Source organism: Diplotaxodon limnothrissa, linkage group LG12 (genome assembly GCF_057381915.1).
Source record: "Diplotaxodon limnothrissa isolate DT_005_m linkage group LG12, D_limnothrissa_male_GT1.1, whole genome shotgun sequence".
NCBI classification, from domain to species: Eukaryota; Metazoa; Chordata; class Actinopteri; order Cichliformes; family Cichlidae; genus Diplotaxodon; species Diplotaxodon limnothrissa.
In genome coordinates this window covers 13379601-13388298 of record NC_140607.1, presented here as the reverse complement: position 1 = coordinate 13388298, position 8698 = coordinate 13379601, and the positions used below count along the sequence as shown (strand labels likewise).

At 41.2% G+C, this 8698-nt stretch overlaps 1 long non-coding RNA gene across 1 annotated transcript; it reads right to left on the bottom strand.

The window, feature by feature from the left end:
- Window positions 1–7: 7 nt before the first annotated feature.
- LOC146620944 (uncharacterized) lies at window positions 8–1928 on the bottom strand. Its single transcript, XR_014906643.1, has 3 exons — window positions 1820–1928; window positions 1094–1214; window positions 8–64 (listed from the first exon to the last, which is right to left on the bottom strand). It is a non-coding gene; the product is annotated as an uncharacterized LOC146620944 (long non-coding RNA).
- Window positions 1929–8698: the final 6770 nt, after the last annotated feature.

Below are 8698 nucleotides of genomic sequence, written 5' to 3'. Positions count from 1 at the left end.
TCGACGCCCCCAAATCCACGCTGGCACGTATCACCTGTTACTACGTCCTCGCCAGTCTGCTCCTCTGCCAAAACACGCAAGAGAAGTGGGGCTAGTTTAGGTGCGAAGACACGGGTGAGATAGGAGAAAGACACTTTTATTTGAGTTTGCTTTGACAGAAAAGGAAATAAAACACTCCCATTCAGGCTAATCGTTCTGTATATATCACTCTAGCTGCGGTCATGATCTGCTCAGCCATCAGCACTCCACACAGACGAGTCAAACCCCAGGGGACCACGTGAAGAGGACCCAGCAGGCTATTGAGTCTATACGAGCGCTGCGGAGCGCCTATGTGTCCGCCTCATTTCTTTACAGCAGCCCGTGGGCGAAGAGTGGCGTTTGGACGCGTTGCTACCTTCGTCCTTGGATACAAGAGTCACTCAGTGGCTGGGTTAAGCACGCTCGCTCCCTCACAGTCATTCTCTGTTCTTCTCACTCCTCCCACCCCTCCTTTCCCACCACTATCTCTATTGCTCAGGGTAAGTTACTGTAGAAAAAGAGTCCTCCCTCTTGACAGCTGAGATAAGGAGGTGTGTAAACTAAAATACAATGAACAGAGCTCGACTTGGATGCCCCCCGCTGCACTTTGCGCTCGCTCTAAAACGTTAGCTCTAATCCTTGGAATTTACACAGACACCACAGTGTAAAGAAACAGTTTTAAAAAGCTTCAGTAATAATTTCTAGGGGGGAAAAAAAGAAGATACCAGAAAGACGCCAAGTCTGTTCATGGTTCTACAGCTCTGATGCCAACTGAACAGCACAAAAGAGATCCGGTGCTGCTCTTAAAATAAGCATGTGAGCTGTCTACCAAGTTTAGATGTGTATTTGAAGAGTGACAGTTTTCTTTTTTTTTTTCTCCTCCATTCTGACTCATAATTCTCCCTCCTTTTCTGGCCTCATGACAACATGGCATGGTGGTTTCTTCCTCTCTGTCACAGAGATGGGGATAATGGAATTTCTTTGTACCGTGGGCCGGGCGTTGGCATGCACTGACGGTTAACCACAGCAGCTGTCTGAGCCACAGAATTAGAAGACTACTGTACGCACTATGCACCTTCACTGCAAACATCTGTACTCTGCGTCGACGGCCAGTGATGTCTTTGCGAGGGATGCCACGCTGGTAATCACCATTTTGCGTTTGCTCAAGCCTTCTGGTCCTGGATATTGCACAGACACTATGAAAATAAACAAACAGACAGCAGTTACAAAGGGAATGACAGGCATGTGCTGTATTTCATGAGAAATGGACTGGACTGTCACCTAGAGCCACAGACACATGGGCACTTAACTGGAAAAACACTCAAAACAAGACGACCTTTGTAGTGACTGCCTAAGCTGCTGAGTGTAGCCAGCAGGCATCACACAATATGCAGCTAGAAGAGTGCTGTCAATTTAACTGTAGAGGCTGCTATTAAAGTATTCTGCGTTAAATCAGCACAGCCTAAACGAGCAGAAAATGAAGTCACGTTGTGAAATGACTGATTCAAACAGCTGGCTAAGACAAAACAGCACAACTAAAATACATACATTCTCAACAAACGTATAGCCTGGTTAAAACCCTCGAAAAGCGCTTTGTTTTTATTAATTTCAACGTGTTTTGATTGACAGCAGCGAGAAATACATACAGTCGCGGCAGCAGCAGGTGGGATGTTGCCTGGCAGTACCATAGCAACCCTCAGTTTATGGCTACAGTGCGGGAAGCTAGTCATTGTACTCGAAACGTTTGGTACCCATGCTGTTCCGTGTAGCTAGTTGACAAGGAAAAAAACAGAAAACACACCTTTAAACGAATAAAGAAAAAAACGTTCCCATATAAAGCGGCTTCTGGTTACCTCAGCCACAAAAGCGGAAAGTCGCGGTGAAAAGAAAAAATTTGCCCCACAGCAGAAAGCCGCTGTCCGACGCCGTCTTCCTTCGCCGAGTTCCGGAGTGAGCGACTCGCTGCTGCGCGGATGGCCGTCCGTGCTGCTCTGATGCCGCCGTCAGGGAGTGACGTTGCTGCCTCTGCTGCCTCTGCTGCATGGCCCCGACCAACTCAGCTCAGTGCCAGAGACACTGACGTCGCGGTACCACTGGACACACACTGACTCTTTGTGTGCTTTAAGAGCCTTTACACGTGTCACCGGGCATATAGCGAGAGGTTAACTTTTCGACTCACATTCACATTATATGTAACGTTGTTTACAGGTCAGTCTGCCTGCCCAGTTTTACACACAAAAAAAGAAAGAAAAAAAATGGTTGAAAGTGGTGGTGAGGTTTGTCTTTATAACACTCAAATTAGACACTTACCCTTTTTAATGTTTAATCACTGCACTGGATTCAAAGTTAGTGTTTGTAACTTGAGAATTCTGAGTTTGTTGTTCAAACGGACAAAAATTAATTGTGGCAAAGGGTTGAATTAAAATGCACTAAGTTACATTTTTAGCATAAATATCAAAGTTCCTTAAGTAAAGGGGCTAAAACGATTCAGAATAATCTAACTTTTAGTCCTTCGTCGGGGTCAGTCAAGGTTGAGCAACACTACAAGTCCCACAATGCCATTGAAGGCAGTCCTGCGTTTGAGGTAAAATTCCAAATTTACATGATATCTGATTTACAGCGTTTGGCCTAAATAACTACCGTTAATAACACTGGTTTGTACAAAGATCACTTTTTAAGTGTGAAGTAAAGAAAGGTTTATTTTTTTCTATTTATTTATTTATTGCTATGTTTAAAAGCTACAAAGTAATCCACTTCCATATCTGCACTTGTTTAAACTTTTCAGTATTCTCACACCAAACCAAATAACACAGAAATGATTAGCATTTGTTAATGGCGTTTCTCATTAACACATCATACATATTCAATGACTTATTAAAAAAAACAAACACCTAAAATCAATGGCATTTTAAATACAAGCTATTTTCAATGATTTCAAATGTCAGCAGCAGAGCAGCCCATACTCAAAAAAAGATCACCTGCCTCTTTTGCTCTCTGTTCTCTCTCTTTCCTCCATTAATAGTGAATTATCACGCTTAATGTTAATGGTTGAAAACAAGGCAGGTAGCCAAGTTACACACTGAAATAGTTTTTGTGTTTCGTGATATGCTTGGTTTCGTTTTTTTAAAGCTTGGTTACAAAACGATAACATCAAGTCATGTTTGGAGAGACTGATCTGCTAGCTTGTTAAAAAGCCCATCTACAGTCTCAAAGCCTCCCTAGGGCAGCAAGCCGTTCAAACAATGGGGTGTGAATAAATGATGTGTGTAAGTGGGTCGTTACATTTTCAGCAAAAGGCTGCTGAATCACTGCTGAGTATGAACTTTAACACTCACAGGCCTTTGGTCAAAATTAAAATAACTTCACCAGAGGGCTTCAGGCATAATGAGAACACGAGTTAAAGCGTGACCACCATGGAAACATGAGAGGGAATTTCTGAGGTCCCCCTGTTGGTGAATCGGCTGCTGATGCCATAGTCTGCTGCTTGATAGGTATGTAAGTGCACACATCCTCTAAACATAACACCGTACATGCTATTACATATATGGTTTTATGTTATGTTCTTGAGAAGAAAAATGTGTGTACTCACTGCTTTTCACTTGCTTTCTCGTCAGGACCCAGACTATCCAATAACTGTTCAGTGAATCCAAGTACTCTTATATTTATCCATCCATGCATCTTCTCTCGCTTACCCAATTCAAGGTCGCAGTGGAGCCTTTCCCAGTGAGAAGTGGAGTACACCCTGTACTGATGCAGACTGGTATTGTTATTTATTCCTTTCATATCTTAACTGTGAAATGTGTTAAGGGCCACTTACGGAATATTATTCAACCTTTGCCAGGTTCTATAAGGACTTTGTAATGAGTTTCACATAAGCAGACACACACATACACACACTCGACCGTGGAGCTGGAATGCAAGGAGCTTGTCTGGCATCAGGAGCAAGTTAGTTCAGTGTCCTCCCCAAAAACACTACTAGTGTGGAGGGCTCAGGTATCAGAAGTTTATCAAAGCTTATACATAGCTGAATACATGTATATCACTTATGAGTGAGTTATTTTTAGTAACATAAAATGCTGACACTCTGATTCAACCATAGTAAACAAAATGTTGTGGTCAAAGAAAAATACTGTTACTACTGAAAATAGGCTTCGTAAGGTACTATATTAACTTTGTAAGGTAGGGTCAAGTTTTTGACCTTCACAGAGAAAGCCTGGGTTCAAAATCCAGTGAATTATGCTTAATAAAGTTTGCTAAAAATACAAATTTCCGGGCAAAAGGAAAACGTGTCTGCAGACTTGCCCGACTTGTCTGCTTTTCTCAGCAGCACAGTTTTGAAACTGAATACAGACTGGGATGTTTTTATTGCACATCTTCATATATGACTCTAATGATAGATTTGCAGGTCTTGTACACGTCCACAAAAATTAAATTCACAAATTTGACTAGAGAGAGATTGGGAGACATCTGTGTACAGGTTTGCAAATAAAGGTAAAAGCCTCATTATTCATCAAATATTTAGGGAGTAAAGTTTGTTAGCCTTGGGGGTAGGGATGTGCATGATTTTCTAATATTAGTCACTGAGCTACAAAAAAAAAAGAAAAGGTTATCTTTTTTTTTTGTGGTTATAATATGATGGATGATTTTGGAAGAATGCCCATCCCTTCTTGGCAACCACGCTATTGACTGTATTTAAAAAGTGGGCTTCGTTTCCGGGTCTGAAAAATGATACGTAAAAAGTGAAAGGGGGTTGGGGGTCGTTTTGTTACCAAAACAAGAAAGATTTCAGTAATCTCTGTGGGAAATACAAACCTTCAGTAGCTTGATCTATGAGCCCAGCAAATACTTTCCTAATGAGTTTTATGGTCTCAGTGGCTAGTTTGTTAAACACAGCATGATGTTCATTCTAGAAATGATGCTCTCTGTTAAAACACAGCAATAAAGCAGCATTTGCCTTGGGGCAGGCCTACCTTGTGATTGGTAATTTCTTACCCTACGAGGGGGCCTGTTTGTGGCCACACCCAACTACGGCTGGTTTCAAAATGCTAAGATGCAACTATCACCTCAGCCTTTGGGATGAAACTTTACTAACCAATGGGGGATTTTCTCAGTGGTTGCATACATCTCTTATGTACAGTCTGTGTGTGCAACTCATTTATGTTATTAAAACAAACTGCACAATCCACCCCATTTTTTTAAAGATTGTTCCTTCTTTTCCCAAAATTCATGAAACTCTCTTCTGTTAAATTCCATGCGTCTGACCAAAAGACAAAGAATCCACAATCGAAGGGCTGTGGCAGAAGTAAATAAAACTGAAAGCTTGAGAGTGGGATTGTAAATTGAGACACCATACCAGCAAATTTCAGGTAAGGTGTATCCAAACATAGGCTACTATAATTACTGATCTGGAGATTGCAGGGTCCTGCTGGGAAAGAGCACAAGATGGGAATAAGGGAAAATGATTTCAGATACATACTTGCTAAAAGATGGGGAAAGGAATTTTAATTGGTCTGAAGAAAAAGATTAATGCGCTGCAGTTTCGTGTATTGATTTTTATACTGAAGGACGTGAGGACGAGTCATGTAACCAGAAGGCTCATTTGTATTTTTGCTCTCGATTCCTCTTACTCATGCTCGAGTCCAAACTTTGCAGTCAGACATCTCCATGCGTAGCTTATTAAAATTCAACTCCCCCGAGCATCATGTAAACAGATGTTCAGCTATTGGATTTGTTCATTAACAACTGCCACGCCATCATCCTATAGCCCGATAGGAGCTTTCTGTTAATTCATGGGAGGATTGGATCAAAATGTAGGCTGTCTGACTTGGCCAGCTTAGTATTCAGTATCCTTCCCTGCAGTCCCTTATTGCAGTCAACTGCAGTTACAGTAGCCCCGTAGGAATAGAGAGAACAAGGCTGAGAAATAGAGAAAGAGGCCATGGCAAAAATGGGGCAAATTGCTCTAAGATTTTTTTTATCTTTCTGGATCGTTTAGAACTTTAGAAGCCTTGTTGAGTTTACTAAACTAAAGTCTGCATCTTGTATCAAGTTCAGTCTAAATGCTGTCTTATGTTTGTCTAATTTTAGATCACTATGTTGAAGTTAACTTCAGTAGGTATTGCAGCAGGTAAGGTTTGCATTGTCTGGATCTGTTTGAAAGGCAATTGCATTACCATTGCACCACCCAACTATATGCTTATACATACAGTATCTGCTTTGTGATATCACAGACTTTTAAACTAGTGTTTTTGCTGCTGCTGTCGGCCTTGTGTGATAATTCTTTTTTTGTGCATATCTGTGATGCCACACATTTTAGCTCATAAAACAGTCTCGGTGTAGAAAACTCGACTTCCAGAGCGAGACATGAAAATTCTGCTCCTATAGTCATTTAACTTCCAAACAGGACAACATTACAGAATAATGCATTGATCAAACACCGCTTTACCTCACATCACACCATTATTGAAACACATATTACAAAAGCGCCTCCCCTGAAAATGATTGTTCATAATCACTTGCAGATTATAGCTGTTTATCAGAAACCACACACCACGATCATTAAGGCATCACCATCAGCAGCACAGTGGCATCATTAAATGCAGGCGCAACGTCGGCATCCCTGCGATATGCTGACATATGCTAAAACAGCTGGGGGGCTCCTGGAAGAAATGCCACGGCCAGGAAAATGACTGCACATTTCAAGTTTCAGCACCCTCCGTATTGCCTTGAAAACACTGGAAAGCTATCATATCAGGGCTGACAGTATAGCATCAACACAATATTTGTCTTAATTAGCAGATGGAACACTGAAAGGGAGGAGAAACTCCACCAGCAGGAGGAAATATTCTTAGGTTTACAGATTTTCCAGAGAGAGAGAGACACCCATGCATAAATTGAGGAAATAAATGTTCAGAGGAACGTCAGTATGTTTGAAAAACAGATGTTACAGGGCCATTCTGCTGGTACTTTTATGCATGAAGGTAACTTTGATTCAGCATCTGATACATCACTGTGACAATTTTATAAATAGTCCAGTACTTAAGTCTGAACAGAAATGCAGCTTTACTGAGACATGAAAGGTGTGCTATATTTATGCGAGGACTTCTGCTTATAGTTACAGCTGATAACTTGCAGAAAAAAGTCAGGTCAGAAGATTCTGTTCAATCATCCACTAAAACTAACATACTTGATCTGCCATCAGTGCTTTTCCCCAACATAAAGTTTTGGTGATGGACTGTCATAAAGAGGCAGGTGAACATTTCTGTTGTTTTTGTTGTTGTTGCACACACACAAATCTTTGCGACTCTGTGACAGATGGATGGAATGACAAAGAGCAGCAGATGAGCGACAATCCTTTTATGTACAAGCCAGAGCCACTCTACTTAAATGCATCTCAAAATTAAACACTGCGAGGCTGGACTTCACAGTGAAAAAAACCCAGTTTACCAAATGTCTTTCCAAAATGTCGTAATGCGTGACATGCAGTTTTACATGACTTTAATATAGTTTCTAGCAATAAGATAACTACAAATGGGGCACAAAGTGATCTAACAGAGATTACTTTCTATGAATATTTTTCAAGCCATAAACAGCTTCCTCCTTCCTCAGTAATTACAACCAAACAAAATTTTCCTGAGGCTTCATCTGCTGTGCCCACTTGTGTATCCCATATGGCTAGATATATATAATTTAGGACATCATGAATATACAATTCATGCCCTCCTCAGAGTGAGCAGGCATGAGACTCCGACGACGCTCATCACAGTCTGTTGTGCTCGGCAAATCTAGCATGGCATTGAGGTTTTAGTGGAGCAGCAACGCTGGTGTAATGCTTGTGACACCCAGCTGTTAATTCAGACTGACAACAGGCAGATATCTGGCCGACTAATGGCAGATGGGGCTTGAATCCTAGCTTTGCAGAGATAAACTATACCCCCAGAGGAAGGAAGGGGATGGAGAGGAACAGAGAGAGCGAGTGAGAGAGGAAGAGGGTCAAATGCTATTTCCACAACATTTCGGAGTTTATGTAAGGCGTGGAATACATTCTGGTTATACTTGAATCTTTTTCATAGCAGGATGAGAAACCAGCGTTGTGTTAAAAGTCAGATGGAATCTGATAAGTTCATTGCTACTGTATTCATGTCATCAAAGGAATATCAAAGCATAAAGTTATATTTAAAATGGCTTTCCTCCACCAAGTGTTAAAAAAAAGCACTAAAAATAGTTGGAGAGAAGAAAGTCTTTCTTCTGACCTAATTTAAACTGTAAAGGAAATTAATTATAGCCACAGACCAAAGTTATTAGATCGTCTAATGTTGCTTAAATTGAGCTGTTTTATTGCTTACACTCTGAATCTTCGGCCCTTACAAATAAGCAGCTTAACGCTGGTTTCATCTCTGTCGTGAACATGAGGGATGTTAGTTTGTTACACTCTTGTGGAGTAGCTCCTGCTCTCTCCCCCCCGTTACTTTCATTTCATCCACAGGATCATGTGTGCCCTCTAATGGCTACAACGGGTAACAAACTTCACAATCACTTGTAACAAATTCAGCACAATTCATTTGTTGTCTGGGAAAGGCCCATAAATATGGTGGGGTGTCTAAAGTTGGACTTTTGGTTTCTAAATAAAGCAAGGAAGCTGCCATCACTGCAAATACAAAAACTCTCGGTGGGTCGTCAT